Raw genomic sequence first — 26068 nt, forward strand, 5'->3', positions numbered from 1 at the left:
TGAAATATTTCTATTATTGTTAAAATTCAGTGAAATGGCCCCTAGAAACTGAGCCTTCATGCTTGCTTGATGCCTTGCTGAATAGCTCAGCCTTTTTGGGCAGATTTCTATCTTGTCATATTCAGTCTCTGCCCTGCCCTTGGAGAAGTCTAAATACTCGTTAAAAGCCTCATGATTAATTAACCAAGTCAATTTTCAGAGTGTGAAAGCAAAATAGTTTCTGTGGAAAGTTTATTTCTAAACAATTATTGCAGATTTGATTAGATTGTGTACATCCAGTCCTGAACATAGTTCTGAGGTGAAAATGTTTATCAATAACAATTATTGTGCATGGACTTCATTTCCAAAAGAATTTTCCAGACAGAAAATAATTTTACAGCATTTTTCAAGTAACAAAGGGATATATAATCTTCAATTTGTTACTAGAACACACTGGCAAGAAAACCAATCTCATCCTTAATTATTTAAGCTTCAATGCCCAAATCACTAATATTTTAATCAAACCACTCCTCCTAAATGGCCTGCCACAGGACCAGGGCTTCTACTGCAAGTACAATTGCTCACAAATCTTATTTCTTAATGTAGCCCTTTAGGGTTTGGAAATGGTTTTTTTTGGGAATAATTTGAGTGTGATGAATAGTCCCAGCAAAGTTTCCAGGGTTTCCCATCGAATTTGAGGATAAATGATTTGCTTTGGAACAAACAATCCTGTTGCTGATAAACATAATTGCCACGGGTTTCTGTTTGCAAATATTGTGATGGTGTTCCGGTTTGCTGTGATCTCATGGAGATCTCACAGGGTCCAGGTGAAGCCATTTAACTCTTTTCACTGGAGCCTGCTGAGTTTAACCTCTCCCTCTTGTCAGCCCTGGACCCCTCAGTGAAGTTCCTGGAGGTAAGAAAACAGCCAAGAAGCAGTGAGAGGGATGAATGGGCAGTCTGTGGCAGCAGTTTCAATATTTACTGTAAAAATACCAATAGCTACTCAAATATCCTTAAGAGCAGAAATGCTTCTCTGGGCTCCGCAAATCTTTAAGGGATGGCATCAAAGCCCTTGAGATTAAAGTGGGTTTTATGGGTTTAAATTTAACAGTATTAAGTATGTTAAGATGGGAAATAATAATAATAAATATTAATCTTACAAGTCACGGTAGTTAAGAAACGGTGCTGGAAGCTGTTACAGAATTTCAGGTGCTATTGTTGGAAGTTGATGTTAATGAAGTTAGTATCTGCTTTTGATAGATCAGTCACTCCACTTATTCAGGGATCAGCAGGGTAGCATTAAGTATTTGTGGCTGGTCTGCTTTCCCAAGGTCATTTTAATTAACCAAAATAACAGCGGGTGATTGAATATTTGATCTAAAATACAGATAGCAGTGGGGATAAGTGAGGAATAATTCTAAATGTATGTGCCAGAGGTGTTGGTAATGGATAAGCAGTATCACAGTCCATTTTATACAGAGGTACGTGGGAAGCTGGCTGCCTTTAAAATAAATGAATCTATTTAGGCAATCAACCTCTGCTGCACAGTCAGTGGCCTGCAGGAGGCCGAATTGTAATGTGGCAATGGTAGCTCTTAAAAATGTCTTTACAAATGTCATGTTTTCTGCTTGATTCCCTTGGTCAAATGGATGCTCTCTGGTTGGGGAAAACAGGCATTACAGTGTCAGGGGAAAAAATACTGCTGATTGAGAGCCAGTAAAGGCTTTTGTGGGAATGGCACATCCTTTCTGCCCCCAAAGCTGGTCTGCACTTTCAGATGTGCACTGATGCATTCCTACACTGAAAAAATAAAATTGTTGATGGCTATAACTCTGTGAAACACACAGGACTCTCTGAGAACCCTGGGGGTTTTCATTAATAGCACGTACAAGGTTGAAATATCTTGATTTTAGCATTTAGGTTTTTGAATGTGTCAAAAAGGGTCACACTTGATAATGATTTTTGCATGTTATTTTATGAAGAGTGTTAAACTCTCTGTAACTCCAAATAAAGAATTATTTCAGAGTTCTTTGTAGGTAGAGGAATAGGAATGGTATCTGAAAGTGCTGCAGCTGAACCAAGTCATGTCAGGCACAAACGGAATACATCTGAGATATTCGTAATTCCGCTCAATGCCTCTTCTAGCACTAAATGCATCAGGATGGTGTTCCCAGGTGTTCATTGGACCATAGCAGATACTGACTGGTTGAACAGAAGAAATGAGAATGATTGTTTCAGTCCATTTCCTAGAATATGTGCTTAAATACTCCTGGTTGTGTATGCACATCTCAAGGTTTCCTATACCATAGTAGGCTTTTTTTTAGTACTCATGGAGCTTGTGTTACAATCTCTCACTCCCACTGCCAGACTATTCCTGGCTGCCTGGAAAAGCTGGGTTCAAAGACCACCTCTCCTGCTTGGATCCACACACCGCCTTGCCTTATTTAGGACTGAATCTGGCACTAGGGGAGCAATTTCTCTTGCCTCCCTCTTCACATGTTTTCTGAACTACTTCTAAGTGGAAGTGATACATTTATAAATAAAGGTCACATAACACTGGGTGAGGCAGGAGGCTTCTGTCAGTTATTTTGGTTTGGATGTATCATTAATTAATGAATTGAGCCTGCTCAAAAAATAACAGTAAATGTTTTCATAAGCTGTCAGTGTGACATGTCATTATATAACCCGACAATGTTTAAAAAAAGTTGGAAGTGATCTAAAGCATTTTGATCCATCATAGTTCTAGCGTTTGTCTTTTTGTAAGACCTAAAGTGACCTGAGGGGCTCCAGAGGCACATCCCCACTGTTCCAGCAGTACAGGGCTACAAGACAGGGAGCTCTTGGCTCATGCAAAGGTCAGTTGGATTTCATCCATTCCCCTTGTAAAGGTCCCTCCCTCTGGGCTGGAGAGGCTGGAAGGGAGTGGTCACATGCAGTCCCTTGGTGGGTTGCTTGGTGCAAGATGCCTGAACTCTGCAGCACTGCCTGCTCCCTGTTGTCACCTACTACACCTACTGTTGTAGCTGCAAACCTGGAACAGGAAAAACCAGTCCTCATCTGCAGAGCAAAAGGGACAGTGCTCCCCTTGCCACCCCCTTGGTGACAGCAGCAAGTGTGTCTTATATTTAGTCAGAAGCTTTGCTTACAGTCAGAAATCTGAATCAGTGATGCTGTTGTGGCAAAAAATGCCACCTGAAATGCAGTTTGCTGCTTAGCAGTTGGGTTTTAGGTGTGGAGAGGTGACAGGTAAGACACAAACAGATAGTGCTGGCTTTTAACATGTAGAGGTGTCTGAAGTTGATTTCTGTGGATGATTGATTGGATCTGTGGGGGACCATGCTCCTCTTTCTTCTTCATTAATGCACAGAAGAAACTACTTTCTCACTGAACCCAAGTGCCAAACAATTCCTTGAAGCTTGACCCCAGAACTTAACATTGCTGGGGCCTTAAAGAGCAGGAGGATTTGGGAGCCTTAAGAGCCCAAACTTGTTCCTAAACAGTTCCCTGAGTTTCCCCGAAGGGCTGTCAGAGGAAAGGGTCCAGCTGCTGCTGCCAAGGATGAAATTCTTCGGCAGGATGAGGTGCCAAACTCTTTGCCAGAGCAGCAGTCAGACACTGCTGCTTTGGGCTGCTGTGTGCCTTGATGAGGTTGTTGATCGTCACCAAGAGCTGTAGTGCTGATTAAAATGCGAGTACTTGCTCCAACAAGTTCTCTTTCTCTCTTTCCCTTTAGTTTCCCCAGAAAATGGCCATTTCCTTGCACTGTGTTCTTTAAACCATGGTTACACTGTGCTCTTGTGCTGTTTTTGCACACTGTGCTTATAAACTAGCAGATAGTTTAGCATTGCTTTTCATGTAGGAATGATATTTGCCCCTGGTATGTTTAGAGTAATTTCCAGCCTTGCCTTACGCGTGTTTGTGCTCATCCCTTATCACCGTGCCATCAGTGGGACGTAGGATGCTCTAAAAATCTGAGCTTCAGGAGTGACTCAGACCCTTCATGCTATTCATCTATTTTCTGCTGCTTTAACCATAGCTCTTAAACACATTGTTCAAATGCAGTGCTGGGCTGTGGAGGCATTTGGTTCCTTATTTTATTGTTTAGCACATTAGTGCTTCAGAGGCTCAGTTAGGTCCATCTGTCAGACACCAGAAAAGCCCAGGACATAAAGATGTTGCGTTGACATCTTGTCTCTCCTCAGTGCACACCCAAGAGTTTGATTTCTGAATGAAATGTTGCATTTTCTTTGAACCTGCTTGGTAGATCTTTCTCTGTTAGTATCACCGTCACCAGCCACGGGTTTGCTGTACTGTGTGTGAAAGGCTACAGAAAGGCACTGCTACTTCATTAATGTTAAAGGAAAAAATAAATTTTGATATTAAGCTATTGTAGCTTTCAGATTTTTTTGATGCCTCCTCCAGATTTAGAGGTTTACCAGTATTTCAGCAGTTGATTTAGTAATAAAGTTGGATGAGCAGCTTGTCCTTTTCATTCTTGTTTATAGTTGTGGTTTGTAAGAAGAAGGTGATTTTTCTGGCCAGGGAGAGTTTTTAATCTGTTTTAAATAGAACTGAAACATTTCCTGTGCTGTTCCACATGTTAATTCCAATAAATAAAGTTGTAAAGGGGGTGTTGCCCAGTTAATCCCTTTGCTCCCTTGCAGCAAAGGGAAAAATTAGAGTTTTGCATCAATGTACAAGTTAGGTAAGAGTTCGAATAGGTGTTAAGAGAAACATTAATCAGCTTCACATGCAGTGCTTTATTTTATTTGTTTGTGATTTATACCTGTGTGAGTGTTTAAATTAAGTCCATGGATAAATTGATGATGACTGTAAAATTCAGCAAGAATTATAGAATATGGCTGCAGACAAGGCAACAAACTTGGTTTAAAACTGTTAGAGAGAATAAGGTAAAAGCCTACCTGAGCAGACTGAAGTAACTGCAGGATTTTAGTCTCTAAAGCTGCTGAAGGACTTCATTAGATCACTTCAGAAGGTAGGAAATGTCACTGAACAGAGCAACTGAGGAAAAATCCAGGAATTTCAGATTGGAAAATGAAAAAAAAAAAAAAAGTGAGGTTTTCAAATTGGTTTTAACAAATATTTTTTCAAAGCAACAATTTGGGTTTTGTTATCTCCATCAAGCTATGTACAAGTACATTCTTCACAGTTTGGGTTTCTTCGTTTTGTTTTTTGTAAGTATAATGTTAAATTTCAGAAAACTGAAGCTTCTGGCAAATTAGGAGGGGAGTCGCAGACAATGAGAAAATATTCATACATCAGTTCTATGATTCTTTTCACTTGCTCTTGGAAAAAAAGCCATCAGCTTTTCTGTGAGGGAAGGAGATTTATGTGAAACAGAGGTAATTGCATCTTTGACCTATGGACTGGATTTCTTAATCTGGGCTTGTGAATTGCAATAGTTGAATTCCTTTTGAAACCTAGTTAGCAAATATCTCTGGAGAATAAAACAGTGTGAAATGGAGCCCTGGTTTTATTACAGAGGCTGCTGCAAGGGTGACTTTGTTTCATGTAATTGCTTGGGGACCTCTGTCTGATCTCTTCACTTGAAGCTGATACTGCAGGTTTTAATTGAGTAAGGCTGCTCTTGAAGTGGAAATAGTTTACATTTGGAGGTTCATTTCTACAGCTGAATATCTTGGCCTTTGTCTCAGATAAAAATTAATTTTGGACCTCTGCATTCAGCACTGCCGACAGCGGCACTTGCTGCTGCCCCTTCAGCCCAGAATTTTCAGCACCTCCAGGATAAACTCCCCTTTCCAGGTGGTTCAAATGCAGTGCTGAGCTCTTCATCCCTTTCTAAAATACTCCACATCAAGGGTGTGGACAGCCCAGATCTCAAATCCAAGGAAATAGTGCATTGGCAGCATATGCATTGGAAATAGCATTTTAAAGGATAAATTTATCCTTTAAAAGAAAGCAGGATAGTACACAACTTCACTTGTTTTCCTGCTTTGCAGTTTGGGTTGATTTATGGGCGTATTACTAATTCTTTTAAAACTCGGGATTATCATGGAATGTCTGGGAACTCAGGTGAAAATGAATGACAATTCCTTGCTTGAAGTAATGTTTCAACTTGCAGATGGCAGTTCCAGGTTTGGCTCCAGATTTAGAAACAAGAGAGAAATCTGGAGTGTTTGGGGTTGATTTTTAAAAAGAAGAAATCCATTTGGAAGGGAGTAGGCAGAATAAAGGGCAGCTAAGGCAAAATAATGCCTACATATATCAACTTATCCTGAACGTGTCCTAAAGCCCAGCCTACTGTGTGAGATCAGGGCAGCATGGGAGAGTGCGGGTAGCTCTCATCAGTAAATGTTATCAAGATAGAAATCTTTGGGTGATCCTGTGTTGAAAGGGAGTCTTGGCATGAATGAAGTAATCTGTGTAGGTTTAGTAACCAAGAGCCTTTTTGGTCTCTAGTGTGAATCTTCTTTAAGAAGGGGCTGTACAAACTGCTGCCAGTTTCCATCTCTGCTGATGCTAAATGTAGCAGTCTCAGGGATTGGCTGCTGCTGGCAAAAATGCTTTTTGCTGAAAAAAAGCCTTTGTATTGATAAGACAAAAGGGGGGTTATTTTTAAATTCTTCAAACACTTCTGTAGATGAGAAAACACAGAACAGTTTGGTTTCAGGTGGCAGTGATCCTCTGCATCCCTGAACTCTGAAGCAGGTTCAGTCATGGTTCTGTTCCATTCTCAAAAGCAAGGAAAGACAAAATGAGTTCCTGTGGAAAGCAGAACTCAGTGACAAAACCTAATTATTATTTATCCATCTGCCTCCTGTCGCAGGAGGGAAGTAGCTGGTGCCTGTCCTAAAGCTTTTCTTGGAGACTGGTGCATTTTCTGAAGCCGTCTTGTAGCTCTGGAGAGTCACTGCTATCTTGGATCCTCTTTCCAACCCTGTTTGGGTTTTGCACCCTGGCTGGTAATGCAAGCACATAGCCTGGTTTAAAATAGAACTGATACAGAGCAAACTGAATGTGAAGCTCAAGTGTTCTGATGCTTCAGGGCTGGATTTCCTGGGGTTTTTTTGGAGGGTTTTCCCTCATTTGACTTGTCTTTGCACACTCATGTCCATCTCCCAGAAGGTTGTCTAGGTAAGCAGTCATTAAACCTGTCTTGGAAAGTCTGCACATTTATCACAGAGTGTTGTGCAGCCTTTCATCACATGGCTGCTACGAGTTTGGGTGATGTCATGAGCTTGAATCTTCAGCCAGATTTCTTTAGTGACCTACCTTGGGTTTAATCTAAAAGGATTTTGTGAGGCATTTACATTCCCTCGGTATTTGTCAGGATGATGGCAAAGTATTAGTGCATTTCTATTAATGATATCTGCAGTTTGAATTGGCTAGATAAATATAAATGCTCTCTGCAAATTGAGATGAAATCCTGTCTGAGAGTTATATGGACAAAAAAGTATTTAAGCGGAAAGATCATGCAATGAATGTTTTAGCTGATCCCTTTGATCACACTGACATTCAATATACCCAGTGTTTCTCATTTTCTTTGGGAGCATGGGGTGCCGTTTCCCACATCTCAGTATGGAGCACTGGAAGAGAAGAGGCTGCTCTGAGTGCCTGGTGCATGCTGGAGCATTTTTGTCAAGGCAGAACTGATTAAAAACCATTAATGATTAATGTATGATTTGCACATTCAGCATTCATTGTTGGAGCTGAAATCTCTCCTATTTGACTTCAGCCTGATGGAATGTTCTCAGGAATGTCAGGCAAAATTACTTCAATCCTTTTTTACCAGTGAAAGAATTTAAAGGAAGAAAGGTTTTCCAGCCGCTGAAAAGTGGAGACCACCTATCTTTGATCAGGTTTCTTTAGACTAACAGTGCTTTAGGAAGGAAGGCAGGAGGTGTAAAAGGCAAAATTATCAAACCCCAAGTTAAAGAAAACTAACTTTTAAATAATAATTTATCTCCCTAATTTTCCTTTATAATATACATAATAATTTTGCAGCAAACAAATTAATCATTTGAAGCTTTCTCAGAAAACTCGGCATTACTTTTCAAACCTGAAAAAAGAATCATGGTCAGAGAGCAGAGCCCTTGATTGCATTCAGAAAGCTGAATGGAATTCTCCACACAGTCTCTAAGGCACTTTCAGATTTCATATAGACATCTTACAGCTTTGCTGAATGCTTTGATCTGATTCTCAAATTGCCCAAAATCGCAGTCCTGAGCTGGATGGGAAAGAAGGTGCAGGCACAGTGGTGCAAAAGGGGAAAGAAGCAGCCTTGATTCTGTTCGGAAAACAGGGAATATCAAACCAGTCTGCTGGCATGGCTTGATCAGAACAGTTACAGCCCATATCATGTCTTTTGGCCCTAAGTTGTTCTCAAGTCTTGGTTTACATGGCATTAAAATAAAATTTAAAAAAAAAAGGAATTAATATTGGTCAGTATAACATCTCTCTCTTAGTACATTGTTTGTATGTTTTATGTTCCCACACAACAGGGAAAAGGAAAAATGTGACAGATAAATTGTGTAAAACTTCCTAAAATTTTAATTCAGTTTAGAAATTGTATTTCGGTAGGCATTTGAAATATTTTATTTCTCTTGTTCTGTTTCTTTCCCCCAATGCACATTTTTTTCTTTCCCCCCCTTAAACTTTCGATGAATACTATTCCAAAAATAATTCTCCAGCAATGATTTCTTTGAGGAGCACTTCTGTTTTCAGCCTATAGAAATAATTTTATCTTCTTGCTGTTATGGCAGTGACAGATGATATTTTCTTTTTCTCTACATTCAGACACCTTATATTACCCAGCTCACTGAGGTTAAAGGACCCTTCATATATTGAAGCTCCAAAACCCTTGATGTGCTCAGAAAAGACACTACATTATTTACTGCCATTTTCCCCTCATTTTTTGACATTGCAACTGTAATCACGTTTTTGTTTTTTTTTTTGCATAAGGTTATTTCTGAAATCCAAAAGGAAGGAAAAATGGCCTGTTTTGGTTGAGGCCAGGAGTGTTTTGGAATGAATTTTTGTATTGAAAATGCTGTGCTTGGATTGCTCCTGCATTAGAGACGGCTGAGCTGTATGTATAATGTATCAGAAGGGATAAACATTGCACATTTTAAATGATATCTTGATATTGCTCAGGATGTGACGTCCTCAGCAGAAGGATTTGTGGAATGGAAGCTAGAGAAAGCTCATCAATATGGCACTTAATAGGATCTTCCTCTGACGTTTTTCTTGGTGCGTGCACTCACAGGTTATTTGTTTAAAATTCCTTGTGTATCTGGATTTGTTGTGTGGATGACTTTTGGATTTTTCACTTTTCTAGCCATTGCCCGCAGTTGCTGTTTTGTTGTGGAAAGGATGGGCCTTGGGGTAAGGGGGCTGCAGTCCTCCCTGCCATGAGGGTGGCAAGGGTACGCAAACCATCCCACCCACATCAGCCAGTTAGGTTTTGCTGCCAAATCCCAGGGAAACGTGTTTTCCCTATAAAACAGTGTGTGCAAGACTCTTAAGTTTACGTCTTTGAAGGTTTCCCTCAGGGCAGGGTTCCATTTTACCCCTGTGGTGAGGCCGAGGGGCCGCCAGAGCCATGCCCAGAGCTGGCTCCCCTCATGGTGCCCACAGCCCCTGCTGCTTGTACTGCCAATATTGTAGGAATTGAGCTTGATTCTTGGACCACCAGAGACCCTGGAAACTGGGCTGCAAGTTTTCCCCTCAGAGCTGCAGGGAAAGCAGGGTGGGAATGTTCCTGTGAGGGGGAATCGATGTCTGCCTGGCGTGTCAGGTGAGTTGGGGATGTTCATACCCTTCCCCTGTCACGGTGCTTGAGAACGTGTTACCTTCTGTTGTCATAGGACTTAAAATTTCTTTAGTTAAAAAAAAAAAAAAGAAATACAAATGGTTTAATGATTTTTTTATTTCAACCCCCTGAGCCCACTTAGTCCTCTGAGGAGGTTCGTGTAAAAATAACAACAAAACCCCAAAACAACACGGGTGTTAATTGTACACTCAGAAGAGCACTGGTGGATATGGAGGAATTTTTAACAAAATTGTCTTTAGCAAATCTAGAAGTATTGTATAGAAAGGGCTGTGTGTTTCTGTGTGTCCTAAAATTATTGTTTATTATCCCCCAGATCACAATATTTGTGGAGTCCTTTGGCGCACCTGGGTGGGTTGTGCTGGTGAGCACTTTCAGTATTATCTTTTTTGGTAAGATTGTCCAGGGAAAAGCAGTACTTTGGTGAGACATTCAGCCCTTCAGCAGCCCCAGCAGAGCTGTCCATGGAGGTTTTGTGTCCCTTCCTTGCACACTCCAGTTTGCTCCTTGGATTTGTGCATTCCTCAGGTATCTGGCTGGTTTTGCTCTCATGGGTGCTACAAAGCAGCAAGGTTTTATTGACATCACTGTGTGAGACCCTGTGACTCTGTTTAAGCTTGTCCTCCTTTGTGGCCGATGTTTGTACTGCTTCTAACCAGCTGTTCAGCTTTCAACCCGAATAACCCTTCTTTTATTTAAAAACAAAAATTACAATAATCAGAGGTGTGTTTTATCTTCCCCCTCTGTGACTGGGAGAGAAAACGTAATCACTGTGGCCCTGATCATGACTGATCTGAAGGTAGTGCCAATACCACTTTTAACTCTTACCCTTTGAAATTCTTTCTTCCGTGTTCTGGGTAAAGCCCTGCTTTCTTCTATATGTTTGCGGCATGTGATATTGATAAAACCTTGTTTTATTCCTTTACAGTGCTCTTGACTCAAGGTAACCTTGACATTCACTTCTGGGACTTGATTGATTTCTAAAGTTAAATGGCTTTGTTAATTAACTAAAAATTTGGGCTTCTTTTCAAAAACCAGAGAAATCTGCCTTTTTGCTGCTGGGAGATCTAAAATGAGTGACCCAATTGCTGCTTCCCTGAACTAATTTAGAAAGGGAACTTGAAATGCTGTAGGGCAAATTTGGGTTTATTGCAGTATTTTATGTATTCCATTAACTTCTTTAGTTGTCGTAGCAATGCAGAGGCAAAATGATAGCAAGCCTTGAATTAGTGTTCATGTTTCAAATAAGACAAATAACATCTTTTAAAATATAAGTACGGTGGATACTTAGCACAAGCCCAACTCTGATATGCTTCAGGGATTCCTTTGAATTCCTGTTCCTGAAAATGAAAGAATCATTCTGTGTGGCAGATGCAGAGGGAATTTCCTGTGTGCAAAGAAAAGAAAAACAACCCACCTTAATTAATCTTCCTGCTGAAAAGAAATCTGCAGGGAGTCAGAGGAGCTTCTCTGCATTTGCCAGCTGTGGAATTTGAATTTTGGGCGTTTATTCACAGAAATCAGTGGGGTTTTGTGGTGTTTTTGTGTGGTGTCAGCCCCGCTCCCCACCCATTTAATTAGCATCATATTTATGATCCTCAGTTGTTCTAAACTGATGTGATTCCACCCTGAATGAAGTGTCACAGTGGCTTCCCACCTGTGTGGATGGAACAGAACATGAGCAGCTGGAGGTTTAGGGTCAGTCAGAAAAATAGTAAATCAAGGATGGCTTGTTAGCTTGTTAGACATTTTAAATATAGTTAGATTTTTTTTTTCTAATTTATTTCATTTTGGGGAGTGGGCATGTGTCTTGGTTTAGATAGACAGGTATCTGCCAGGGAAGATTGGAGTCTCTCCTGGATTGTTAGCTTCTCCTCCCCTTTCCAAACTATTATCAATTTGCAATTAAAAGGCTGTCAGGCAAAGATTTTGGGAATAGGTATAGCCGTTCCTTATTAAGGATATAAAAAATACAAATGTTGTAGCACAGAAGAATAGGCAAGCAAACAAACAAGAAATCCCAGAAAACTCTGACAGAGTCAGAAATACAACCTGACACCCTGTTGGTCAGGGTGTTGGGAGCAGTCCAGAGTAAGTCTTCCTGGAGTGGCAGATGTGGTTCTGTTGGAGTAGAGATGGTCCTGTAGAAAAAGGGTCCAGTAATGGTGAGGTGGGTCTGGTCTTTGTCCAGGAATCCAGTGAAAAACAGGAATGACTGGTGACACCTGTGGCTCCTTTTATCTAGGTGAAGATGGTTTGGCTCCTCCTCCCTGGGTAGAGCATCTTACAATGGTATGATGTGCTGTGTCATGTCATTGATAAGCTTTAATGGTCCATCAACAGAAGATATTCCCATGGGGGTAGTGGAACAATGAACAGAGATAAGCAACACTGACCCATCTGATAAGCAGCACTGCTCCACTCGGTTTTTAACAGCTGGCTTGTTATCAGAGAAGGCAGTTACCCTTTTCCTTCTGGAGTTAACACAGATAAAGAAAAATCTCTCCAACCGGGTTTCAATAGATGGAATAGAATAAACATTTTTTTTCGGTTACAAAACCCAAGACAGCATGGGAAGAGAAGGTATCATAAAATCAGTTGATGGAGATGTATGAGATATTGTCAGCAATGTTTTTGCTGCCTTTTGTAAGAACTGTTGAAAGTTACCTGCTCTGTGTAGTAGTTATTGGCACATACTGGAACTTAATGACAAACTGGCAAATTAAACTGTTTTTCCACATCCAAGGATTCTCTTAAAAAAAAGATGGGGAGACGGGGCATGATTCAGCTGTAGATTTCTTGCTTCCCTCTTTCCATTTTTCTGTCTCCCCTTTGCCTCCAGCCATGCAGCTCGTTTTGTGTCTGTTCCACACATGAATTATCAGAGCTTGTCTGAATGTGCTACTTAACCTCCTTTCTCTCAAATCCCTTGGTGAATAAGTAACATATGGGCAACATTTTGGGTACAGCTCACATTCAGAGTTTAGATCCAAGTGTGATACTGAGCTTGGGTTTGAGCATAGCTGCCTGATTTCCTCTCAGAATTCCCATTCAGAAATCCATGTCTGTATAGTGCATATGAGGACATCACAGACCTATTTTTTCACCCCTGATAGAGTGCTGAGTGTTGTCCATCTTTATTCATAAGCAGCATTAGCTGCACTTAGTTCCTGGTGTAGGGAGTGGTGCAGAGAAGGTGCCCAGTGGTGTCATGAAATTGGTGACCCTCAGTGAATTCCTCCTGTTCCCTCCTTGTTCCTTTGGTCCCTTTCTGGTTTTATTTCCCTGCTACAAATAATTTTTCCAAATTATGTAAATAAAGCTAAATGGACATATTTCCAATTTATAGTTAATATTAACTGATGGTAGCAAAAAGAGGCATAATTAGCTGGTGTATGGCAGATGGGGATTGTTTCAAATTTGCTAAACTGGTAGAGATATGAAATAGAATTCTGGCTACCCAAGGTCAACAGTAAATCACTTATTAATCTTAAGACAGCATTTGACCAACATTTCTTAAATAATTTCTTCAAGTGCATGGAAGTACATGAGATTTTGGGATTAGCCTATACTGGTGATTGATTGATTTCATGGGAAATAAAAGACCTGAGACTTACGAAATGTTTGTTGTTTCTTTTCTTTCTAGTGAAGCAATGAATATTAACTCAAGAAATGTGAATTGTTTGTAATTTACTGTGGAAAAGCTTCAGACATCTAACCTAAAGACAGAAGAAAAAGCATCGCGTGTTAATCAGGCAGAACAAGGAATAGGAAAATAGGAGCCTGGATGCAAACATTTCACAAATCTCAGTGATGTGGTAAGTGAATTTTGCATATATTTCTAGTTAATTACCTTGCTCTGAATTATTGTAAACTGTGTTACTGTAACCACTGTGACACTAGGGTTTCAAGGGGCTCCCAAGGAACACACTAGAAGGTTTCTTGGGGGAGACTGGCAAATCAACAAGAACAGAAGCCTCAGGCTTTTTCCAGCTTGACTGGAGAGCAGCAGTGACAGGGGATGAGTCAGTGGACAGTGCTGGCCCCTCTCCAGCCACTCCCTCAGCTCCGTGGTGCTGGAGGCGTTTGCACTCAGCAGCACCGGCTGCAGGAACCCTGGAAGGTGTTTGCATGGACTGCTAAGGTGGGGTTGGAAGGGAAACTCAAGGCACTGTTTATCTATGACCATAAACCCTTCTCTCTCTCCAGGAAAATAAAAATATAATGAGAAGGGGGAGCATTCCCAAAGGTCTTTGTGGGTCAATGTAATGTTAAGCTAAAGGAAATCAGAGGTTAGTTGATGTTCCCAGAGGTAAAAATGGTGTAAACTGATATGTAAAGAAAGAATTTACTCTGCAAGGAACACTTTAAGCACTACCATACATTCATAGCTGCATTTGCAGTTAAATTACAGATCAGGTCAAGTGCCTTTTGCTCTCTGGTTTTCCAAAGGTCTGGGAGACAAAGCTGACATCAGGGCAGGTTTATACTTTTCCCCCTTAGTGTTTTGGATGCTGTTGCATTTTTATCACTGAGGGGCAGTTTACAGAAGTGTTACTTGAAATATTGCACAGACATTGAGAGGCCAGCACCAGTGTCACAGGAGCATTAGGAGGGATGATAAAATGAGGGGTTTTCAGCCTGTGTCCTTTCTAAACGTGGTCACCTAAGTAGAAAGTAATACAGTTAAAATGTTGGTGCCATGCCTAAACTTCTGACCTGTCTTATTACAAGTGCCTGATGTCAAAGATCAAGCAAAGATGGCGGGGACCCTGCAGGTCAGTCTGTACCTCACTGGGAGGAAGCTCTGTTCATCCTGAAATATGGCAGGGAGCGCTAACTGCAGAAAGTGAAATGTTGGCTCAAAATGAGCCATTGCCTTCTGTAAAAAAAGAACAGGAAAAATAGCTCTAAACCATCCAAAACAAAAGTGATGATGATTAAGAAAACACCTCTGGATGAAAAAGGTGTAACTGAAAAATCTAACCTAACAGCAAAAGTCTACATTTAAAATTACTTTAAATTGTGCAGCTGTGATAAAGTTCCAAGTGTCAAATTACCATTTCTGTTTTATTTCCAATTCCAGTTCTTGTATTTTACATTATAACTTCATGAAGGTGCTATTAAGAAAAGCAGAGCCCAGATGTTGCTGCTGATTGTATTGTGTATTGTTGTGCAGAAGGAAAATAATGCCTGATTTATGATAGAAAGCACTGTGGAGATAAATGCAAACACCAGAACTGGATTTAAATGATGTTGCTACCAGTGAGATGCATTTTCCCTTTCCCTAACACCTCTATTCCCTAAACCCCCTGTGAGGCTTCTAGTGCAATATTCTGCAGTCCCTGTACAACCCAACTTTCCTCAAGTCTGAGAGAGATTTATAGTTATGTTACTTCTGTCACTCAGAGCATCATAAAAACTGTCTCCCTAGCAAGAAAACAAAGATTGCTGCGTCTCAAAGAAAAACAAATACTCTGAGCACAGTTCCAAGTAGATGCTCAGATGCAGTGGATTCCCAGAACTGCCTCTCTTTTGGGCCATGTTGCCTCTTAGAATCACAGAATACTTAAACTTTTAAAGATTTCTAGAGGCCTCTACTCCAAGTCTGTGCTTAAATCAGTGCCAGCTTTCAGTTCAGTCAGTTTGCTCAGGGCCTTGTCCAGCCGAATTTAAGGGGATCCCATGGCTTATCTGGGCCTCTGTCTGTGTTTCACCAGCCTTGTCTCTCTCTCATCAGAAATTCCTATACCCCAACCTTGCCTTTTACTTGCTGATAAATACCAGCTTGCCTATACAGGCAAGAGAAAAGATTATCCTTCCCCCTCTCTGGTGACTCACTGGTGTCGTTCAGCACAAGATCCCGTACACTCATCTCTATTTATACATTAACTGATGTGTATGATGCAAATGGGATAAATATAGGTAATTTCTGGCTTTTGAAGGAGACCAGATATGATGGCAGTCAACCTAGAGTGTCTGCTTTCCATTTTGTTTGTCCTAGGCACAGCCTAACAGCCTCTTCTGAGTGTCTCACAGTGCTTTTAATCATAATGCACTTTCAGATAGTTTAAAAAATGGCCCTGCTGTGAGAATCACTATTTGCTGCTAATATAAAGCATCTCTAAAGGCAGTTTGCCATTACTGTGTGCTTATCACAGGTAACCTCCTGTTTTGTGCCAGGGAGAACCTCTAGCACAACTGAGCTTTCCCATGTGTATAAATAAATGCCTCATACTGCTGCCCCCAGCAGCGCTAATTAGGGTCATTAATTCTGCTTGGCTAAGGGGCTGCACTGTAGGCTCTGAAGCTCGTGCTACACCCACTTCTCTGATGGCCTCTTAGGGAAAAAAAAAATCCTTAAAAAGGCTCAAATCCTTTTTCCTCATTTTTGCACGTTAGAAGTGTCATTCCAAACACAGATCAGTGTGTGGTGCAGGAAGGCTATTGCTGTGAGGACACGTGTGCCTGCTCTGTGTAGCCACGAGAGCAGGGTCACTTGGGGTTGTGAGTCATTGGTAATTGATGTCCATGTGCATATTCAAAACATCCTAGTGTATGGCAGAGGGAAAGATGGCACTGGGGTGCCTCCAGCAGCAATTCCCATTATACTGGTGGTGCTGATAGTTTTCTGTGGCTTTGGCTGTTGGATTCCCAGTCACCCCAACAGAGAGACCAGGATCATTTGACTTGGTTAAACACAGCTGAGTGTTGCAACTAAGTTTAATATTAAACACCTTCTGCTTAGTTCATAGGTTCAAGTGTGAGTCAGTTCCTTCTTTTCTCCCATTATTCCAGTTACCTGAGGATAATACAGAGTTTTACACAGCCAGGCTTTTGGACAACACGGGTGCATAAGCTGTAGTGTGAAATACAGGACTGTGGAGGCACTTTGAGATTTTTTGGAACTTGCAGCTTGTCCCAATGAACTTGGCTTAAAAATATATTTAAAAGATAAAAAGGGGGAGGTTTTTCCCATTCCACGAACCACATGAGACTTGGGTTTGTTCCTGCTTTGCTTTAGGTAAAAAATTGCATTTACTTTGGATTTTTTCCTAGGAAAAAACTAAGGAAAGAGCCTGCACTAAGCAATAGTGTTGTAGTGAGAGAGAGGAAAGATTTAGCTTCAAGTCTCTAATGTAATAACTTAAATCTGGGTTTGAGGTGATTTTCACTTTAATGATCAATGGTCACTTGGCTACTTTGGGGTGTAAATATTTTTCTTTTCATCTTCAAACTTCATTTGATACCTAAGGGCTTAATTTAAAAAAGTAGCAACATGCTGCCAGGAAAAGCTCCAGGTTTAAGCAACCCCTGCTTTTATTTTTTTTTCTTTTGACGAAAATAGCACATGAATAGGTGGTGGGAAAAAATCCCTAATGCATATGATATCTCACTGGGGAAAATCAGGCCTACAAGTCCTCACACTGACTTCCAGGAGAAGGTATATCCAAGAAAGGAAAAATAGCACTTAAATGGCTTTGAAAAGTCAATTTTCTCTATGGTGAAATTGTTAAGTGCATTTTGTTTTACAGAATCTATGAATATTTCAATTTTTCATGTTGATTTGGAATGCAAATAGATACTAAGCTATCAGAATTTGCCAGTGGGCAAAAAAAATCTGAATTTCAATCAATTTTGCTAAGTACCCAGCAATGAAACATTTATTAGAAGCTTTACTCAATATTTTTCACTGTGCATGTGCAAGGAAATGTGATCTTGAGGCTTGGAGATCATCAAGTAATTAGTTTGGGTTTTATCCCAGTGAAAACTTCAGAAGTCCAAAACATTACAGAGCATAGATTTGTTTTTAAATGGAAAAAAATAAATAGAAATTTTAAAAATAACAAACTTTTAATTGTGTTTTATATGAGGTTCCTGATTCTTCTTTCTGAAAATTAACCTTTTTTTTTTTCTTTCAAAAAGAGAAAAACTCACTGAGAATCAGCTTTGCAAATTCCTGTTTGGGTGGTGCAGGTGGTGCTGCTCCTCCTGGGGCACAGTAGAACAAATGTAAAAGCCCTGATGATTTTCTTGGATAGCTTCCTTGGAATATTCGAAATAACAGCAGGGACATTCCCTGTGTAGTCTCCGATTCTCTGGAAGGGGGTTTGCTTTGTGGCCAACCCTTCCAGCTGCTCCATGTTTGAGGTTATCTGGCTGTGAAAATGGGCTGGATTTCCTGGTGCTGCGACTGTCACACAACAGCTGCACCCTGAAATCCAGAGCTGCTCTTGCAGATCTTCACCAGCTGAGGAATACTTGTGTGTTTAAAGTGAAACCTTTTGCTTCCCCAGGGGCTCTGTCTCTGCTCAGTGCCTGGATTTTATAGGAGTAAATCTTGGTTTTCTGTGCTTAAAACTCAGTGCTCTGTTTCTGTGGGGTTTTTGGGAAGAACTGTGACATTTTGGATGGAAAATGGGGATGGACTTTGGATGTCTCCAGTTACCAAACACTACAGTAGGCCATGGCTTTTCTTCCTTGTTGAGCTGCCAGGATCCAGTTCTGGAGAAAAATCCGAAGAGGGTGTGCCAGGTGTGCAGTGAAGAGGGACAATGAACAGCTTCCACAAAGAAATGCAGCAAGTCCTAAAGAAACAAATGTACTTTTTCACCCAACAAGAGCTGGCATTGTAAATGATTGTAAATGCTTCTCTCAGAGAAATGTTAATATGAAATCCTATTTTTTTTTCTAGAAAGTTACTGGAACTTTCTCCATCCTGTCTGTAGAACAGTGAGAGTAATGATGGAACTATCTTCTTTTCCACACTTCAGAACTCTGAATTGTTACTCATGGGATATGAGAGAGGACTAAAGGCAGCACCACTTACCTATTTCTTCTAAACTGAGGATATGCTGTTTCAATAAGTGTCTGGTTTCAAACTCTGATTTTGATCAGCCCAGAAAAATGTCCCTTTCTCCTTAATTCTCTGTTCTTCAATGAAAAGCATGCTTGTAGTTTATGTAGGTTGTGCAAGTAGGAGCCATTATTTTGTTGTGGTAAAATATGAGTGAGAAAATGGATCTTCTGCATCTTCTTTTTCAAGTCCTTGCCATGTTCTTTCTATGCTGGGTGATGTTTTGGTGCCTCCACAGTGCCTTCTAACCAACACCTACCTGGCGGCTTTAATTTCAACTTCTTTGTCTCACAGCATCTGGTGGTTTTTCCCTTTATTTTTTCCTTTTCTTTCTTGAATTGTATTAGGAGCTTTAAGCATTTATTTTGCCACTTTCTTTAATATGCGGCTTTTAGCTACATTAGAAGTAGTTGTGAAATCATCACTTTTCACACTTAATCCTATACACAATTACTGTCTAGCACTTAAGTGCAACTATGCGAGTGCATTAGAAATCCCTAAATAAGCAAAGGGGAAAACAGAGATGACACAATTGCTACCTTGATCAAGTAGATTCACTATTTAAAATGTCTTAGCACCTCAGCCAGATTTATAGGGTGGTTTCCTACAACTCCCTCCTGATGTTCTGCCAGGAGATTATCTTGAATCCTGACACCTCAAATCCTGTTGTTACTGCCCTTATCCTTAGAACAGAACATCTTACACGTGGTTGCTGAAATGCCTGTTTTAGAGGACTGGTGCTAGTATAGGGTATGATTGTCTTAAATAAAAAGTATTTAGAAACATGCATGAACTGCTTCCCATGTGGAATGAAAGATAAAGCAACATTTGTGGCTCTCCCTCTCCCATGATTTGCAGGTATAAAGCAAGAAGGATGTCAGTGCAGATGAATTTGTTTACACACACATTCTGTTTTATTCTTCAGAAGATAAAACGTTGTGTGTGCTTTTCTAAATCCTTTTCCATGTGCATATCCTTGTACATGTCCAAGTTAATAGGTGCTTGACTCACATAAATCAGACGGTGCTAGAAACGAGGGAAAGAAGTTGTTTTATCTTGTTTGGGATGTTCCAAATCAGTGTGGTCAGGAGCTAATCCCAGTGATGGGCTGCCTCCTCCCTCACAGGAGAATTTGTCTACAGAGTCATCATTTTGGGGATACTTGCTGAGCCCTTTTCTGACTTACCAGGAATGTGCCAAGTGCCTGTCAGCTTTGTCCATTACAGTTTACTTCAGAAATCACTTGTGGGGGTTACCAAGGACACCAATGAAAACTCAACACTCTGATTTTGCAGTTACAGTACTCTGCAAGAACAGAATGTATCTCATCATTACAGGGAGCTAGAGATTTTGGGGTAGCACCCATGGGAATAAGCATTGTGCTCACTGAGGGACTTGCAGGTAGGAGCACTTTTATAAAAAAGATGGTGTGCATGGGAGTAAAACCGGGCTATTAAATCTCATTGGTACATACAGAATGGAAAAGAAAAATAAATCAGGGATTAATTGCAGCTTTTTGCCATTCAGATAAAAAACCAGATAATGATGCAGACACAGTAAGACTTTGAGTTTTCTCAGTTTAATTTGAACGTTCAATATAACTTGGTAGAAATTCCCCGTTGTTAGGCTTTTAAAAAATTAATTAGAATAGTCACAAATTGTAAATGAGCACTTTCTTCAATCACATAGTCCTTTTCCAGTCAGTGAAGGATTAAAAATGAAAGTTGTTACTGAGAGGTGAAATTAGAGTATTTGTGTCATTGTTATCCTTTCATGTTTTGCCTTTTTTTCATCCCTTATTATTCTTCTATCTTTAATCCTCCCCTCCTTAATTCACTCTTCAAGGCACTGGGAATGGCCTATAAAAGGATGATGAAAGCATGAATGAAATAATTGTGTGTTTTGGTTTCCAAGTCTCACCTCAGTGTTGCAGGACTGTGAACCATTTTGTTTAAGACCTGAGTGCCTCGGTGATTTGTTGGTTTGGCAGTGGTGTTTGAGATTGTGCAGGTCAGCCCTGCTCTCCTGTGACCCCTTTTGTGTTCTGTTCTGCTTCCCTGACATCCACTCACAGACCTGAAATTGTGTTTAAATAGATAGAATTTACTGAAAGAATATCAGTTCCCCTTCATATCTTTCCTTATAAATCCTCATGAGCTGAACTGGCCCTCTTTCTTACACCACCATATTTAGCTCAGTGATGAAAACAACATAAGAAAATTTCAAATACGTGACAAGTAATTGTTTTCTCAAAAAAACTCATCCCATAAATCTGCCATTGTCTATATCCAGCAGTCCCAGGACAAAGAAATGCAGAAGCTGTTTGCTGTGACTATGGGGCAAGGGAGGACTAAACACAAGTTGTGTTTATATGTGCCAAGGGAACAGGGAAGTAAATGGTAAATTCTGTGTGTTGGCTGCAGGGGCAGGGAGACTGGAACTTGTCTATTTCCAGAATTTGTGACCAGCATCTGAAGCTTGAGAGTGCCATTGGCAGTGGGTATCTGACAGTGAATGGCTGAAAGTAGCCAGGAGAAAGTGAGGATTCCAGAGATTTTCTCTCACAGCATCAATCAAAGGCTTTTAAGGGATAAGGATCGTAAAGAGATTTGAGCTGAAATATGAAAGAGTACTAGTTGTAAAAACCCACCAAATGGTACTTATCAACTGTATTTGGGTTAGCCTGAGACCATCAAGAGTTACTTTTCTAAGGCAGAATCTCAGAAAAAAAAAAACCCTTTGGTTTTTTACTCCTGAGTTCAAACACAATTTCTGTCATCATCTCATAAGAGCAACGTATTTGATTGTGCTAATGACAAGCTGTTGATGGATGTGTCTCCTGTAATTTGTGATGCCGTGTTGGCATGAAGGAGGGCTTAAAGCCAATTGAGTAATTTGTAAAATCCATGCCACCGCAATGCTGGTACTGTCAATAGCTACTCACAGCAGTGCTGCTGTTTGGGTGTGATACAAACTGAACAAACCTGTTAGATGTGTGCCTGCTCATCCCCAAGGTAACGTTGTGTCCCACATTTCTTTGTGGGCACCAAGGAAGGGGAGCTCCCCACATTCCCGGGTTAAGTGTGAGTTGTGTAGCTTTAACACAAGCACACAGAAGATGAGTTTTTCCTTTCAGGACAGTATTTTCCAAGGGCTCAGCTTGTCCTGTTGATCTTTGCTGAGAGCCAGAGTCAGGTCTCAGCACTTTGGGCTGCTGTTGGAAGTTGAGCTGCTCTGTTCTATTCGTGCCTAAAGTCAAAGCTTTATGGAGCAGTTTAGCGTTCACGTACCTATGACTAGCTTGCAGTCTCACTTCCTATCATCCTGCATCCAAGACAAGAGTACGTGCTTGACTCACAGCAGGATCATGCCTCCACCTTGTAATCCTAAAGGATCTATTTTGTTGCTGCATTATCAAATATCATCAATAATTTTTGTCTCTCAGCTGTTACCCCAGTGATCATTTTTCTGTTTGCTGAAAGAAACGTCTATCCCATTAGAGGGATATCTTTCTATTGCAATCTCTCGAATTCTCATTCCTGGGATCATGTCACTGGTGCCAAATCTCCCAAGTCCAAACTGATGTCTCTTCTCTTTGAGCAGAAGCTACATGCAGCACAGGTCTGAGCATCAGATCTGGGAACATAATAAATTCCTTTTCCTGATACTTCTGGGAAAAAACAGCTTTTGCATCCCTGCATTTAAACTTGTTGCTGTTCTCAGACTTCAGTTTGAATTTGTAAGTGGAAATGACAATTGTCATGCTTCTCATCAATAGCTCTCTGACCACTTTAAAAAAGATGATTATAATACTATTTCTGCTTTGCAGTAGCAAAAACAGAAGCAAAACAAGATGATGAGGCTTTATTTAATCTTACAAATGTACCTCATGGAATCGTGCTTCAGTGAGCTTGGGAAAACATGGAAGAGGGGCCCAGGGCAATCTCCATCCTTGGATGTAGTCACAGCTCAGCTGGACCAGCCCCAGGAACCTGCTCTGCCTTTGGCTCATGGTTAGGCCAGGCTAACTGCAACAAGTATCACACTATGCTTGCAATTTCAGAGACAGGAATGACTCAGGTTTCCAGAATTTCAGAGCTTTGTTTCATCTCTACCATGTCATGCAAGGTAAATTGTGTATTTTCCGTGAGAGAGAGAAAAATTAAACTCCTTTTGGCATATTTTATTTTGCTTGCAATGATATGGCAGAGCCACAGTTTCAGCCAGCTCAGTGCCAGTCCATTTCTTGGGAGTCAGGGCAGAGCTGGTGTAGTCAGAGTGGCAGCAGTGGCCACCACTGAGCAGAGCAAAAGAGTTCGTTGAGGCGTCTCCACGCAGGCTGAGCAAACACCAACCACCTCCTGCATCCATGAAATCCAATTGCATCACGTTTTATAGATACACAGCTGACATAATTGAATAATTCTGTTTATACAGAAATCATTCCTGCAGCAGTTTGCTCAGCCAGGGATCTAATGTCACTGGTAACCATGGCACCAGTGCATTTATCAGCCTCCTCACACTTCATTTTGTGCTGGCCTATAAAAATAAAAACAGAATCAGATCTGTATCTTGGTCTCTCTGAAGGTTGAGGGGTAGATGCAGCAATTGGTTTCACATCAAGAAGTGTTTGTGATGGAGGCAGAGGCTCTTCGGTGATCTGCCCAAGTGCTGCCCAGGACAGAAGCCCTTGCTGTGCTTGCGTGCTTTTCCCTGGTATCCCAGGTGTCCTGGGGGCATGGAGCTCTGCTGGAGGAGCTCCCACAGGCCCTGTGTGTGTGCTGTACCATCTGGCAGGAAACACTGACTTTTCAGTGCCATCTCCAGGGACTAGTTTATTTTATTCAGCCATGGCTTTCTATAAAAGACACATAAATCCTTCTCCTAGGAGAATGTCCTGATCACTGGCTTAGCAGGTTTTACACACATATTCTCTGCTCCTCATAGATTCTGAGGGTTGTGGGTTTGGTTTTTTCAGGATGGAGTGGAACTCTCAGCTCCCCTTTCCCCTTTTCTCATGCAGATGCCACTCAGGCATTTTCCCTTAGAGGTGAAAAAATGGAGCTGAAACCTCTTAGATGGGTTAGGGAGTTGCAAAACCTTGCATGCCTTCATGTCAGCCTCATGGCAGATTTATCACAGAGCTGTCACATAACAAGGGAGGTGCTGGTGGCTGTGTTTGAAAGAAGTGCTTAGTTCCAAAAATGGGGAGGAAAAAGGTGTGAGGGAGGCTCTGACAGACCCAACTGTAACAGTGTGCAGGGGGAGACAGCTCTGCCCAGCCCCAAGGAATGTGCAAACTGCTGAATGGCAACAGAGGTTCCTGCACGTCCTTGAGTTTTCCTGTGAGGATGAGTTCCCAGGGCCCCTGCTCTGCTGGGCCTCGAGTGACACCCTGTGCATCCCAGGGATCATCTCAGAGCCATCCTGGCACAGTGCAAAATTCTCCTTGGGCTTTTTTGGGGGCGCTAGGTGAGAGCTGTGGGCTTTTCTGTGCTGCCCCCTGCACCTGAAAATAGAAGATGACACAAAAATGAGGGCAGCTTCACCATTAATGAAATGAGAGGGGTTTTTTTGGGAAAAAATAATTGGCAGTGACCAATTGCAGGCTCAGATGCAAGTTTTCCATTGTGTTTCTCAGTGAAGGGCTTTAATGAAGATTAGTTGTTAACGTTGCTCTTCCTGTAGAGACATTCTCTTTTGTTGGTGAAGTGAGACCAAAATTATGTTTGTCAGAAATATGAATTTTTCATAGGTGACTGGTGAAGGCCTTGTTTAAGGGTGAAGCTCAATAGGTGAAAACTTCAGCAGCTTTCAAGTGAGGAGAGGCCAGGGGTTTTAGCAAAAATAAAGCAAATAGCACACGGAAGGAGCCCTTTGAGGACTTGCATTGAGACAAGAAGGTGTTCATTTCTCTTTCCGTTTTTTTTTTCCGTTTTGGCTCAAGTTTATTTTGCACCTCGGTACATCTCCGCTTTCATTTTTTAATGAAACTGGATTGCTAGAGCAAAATGAAGCATAAAGCCACAGTTAAATGCTTGCAAAATGCCTTGATTTTTTGTTAAAGAGCAGCTGTTTTCTCTGAGCCTGTGTGCCTGCCACTGGCTGACAGAAATCAGATTTTCCTGGAGAATTTCTTTAATTAAGTTGAACATTTGACTTAACAAGAGGGAAATAACTATATTGGTGGATAGTACTTTACTGAAAAATAGAGCTTTTAGTCATTTAATAATAAAAATATTTCCTCAAGCTTTGCCTTAAACTAGATAAGTATAGATGAGTCAGAAAGCTCTGGAAGACAGACATTGGAGTGTAATGGGACAGATTTTTGGAGGCCTTTAGCTACACTATCCCAAATCCTGGAGTGCAGTGCATTTCTGATGGAATTATACACACTGCTCCTCTATGAATACCGAGATTATTTCTGGTGATTACGGCCTTCCAGTGGATAAGAAGTGAATTATTACCAATTAAATTGCATTACAGAAATAGAACATTTTCACAGCACTGGAAGGTGCTTTGCCAACAATGCTATGCTGGGTACTGGGAACTGTTTCAAGCTACTTAACATTAATGAATGGGAATTACTAAGTATAAACATTTTAATTTTTTTTTTAAGAGGATGGTTCTACCAGTCTTGCTGATGTTGAGCTATAACAAGATATGTATGAGCAATTTTGATGTAATTATATAACATCACATTTCTCATTTGTTTTCTGTATGCCCTCCCTCACACTTTCTTTCTTAAAAGCATTTTACTCACCTTTAAGCTAATGAGTTGTGGAATTCCACAGTGATTGATGCCTGTTTAGGCTCATAATTCAGCATGACTACCATGTGAGATCACTTGGTATGAGGCAAAGGAGAATTGTGCTTGTTCTTAGGTGGTACGAAGAATGCAGAAAGGTTCACGTAACATTGGCCAGTGACAGTAATAAATAATTTTTGTATCTCTGTTTATATAGAACATTTTCTTGGCTTGCACTGTAAAACCTGGTTATCAAAAGTATTTCTGTTATGACTCTACCTGAAGTCATATAACTGAGGTAACTTAATTTTTTTAGCATAACTAAGTCCTACAATATTTATTACTGTTATATTAAAAAAGTATTCTACATTTCACTCGCAATGCACATTGTCATGAGAGACTGGAAATAAGAGATTTTCTACAAAAGTCCTGAAGTATAAGAATATAGATCTCAAACTGTGTTTCTTCTCTTTTAAATACCCTGTGTTTTAAGGACTAAGAATATTAGGAAGAACAATATACTTTCAGGATTAGCATGTAATACTAACAATTATCTCCATTGGAAACAGTCCCAGAGAACCTGGAAATAATCAGAAGGGAAGGATGAACATGTAGATGGAGTGAGTGAGATGTGCTGGCATGGGGACATCATTGTGCCTAGAGGGTTTAA

At 40.7% G+C, this 26068-nt stretch overlaps 1 long non-coding RNA gene across 1 annotated transcript; it reads left to right on the forward strand.

Annotated features, from left to right (window-relative positions):
• The first annotated feature begins 815 nt into the window (after positions 1-815).
• On the forward strand, positions 816-18852 carry LOC136287586 (uncharacterized). The gene is made up of 3 exons (XR_010720183.1): positions 816-895; positions 13440-13611; positions 18283-18852. It is a non-coding gene; the product is annotated as an uncharacterized lncRNA (long non-coding RNA).
• The last annotated feature ends 7216 nt before the right edge of the window (positions 18853-26068 follow it).

This window comes from Chamaea fasciata, unplaced genomic scaffold, assembly GCF_029207755.1.
Source record: "Chamaea fasciata isolate MVZ Bird 193981 ecotype frontalis unplaced genomic scaffold, bChaFas1.0.hap1 SCAF_3, whole genome shotgun sequence".
Lineage (NCBI taxonomy): Eukaryota > Metazoa > Chordata > Aves > Passeriformes > Sylviidae > Chamaea > Chamaea fasciata.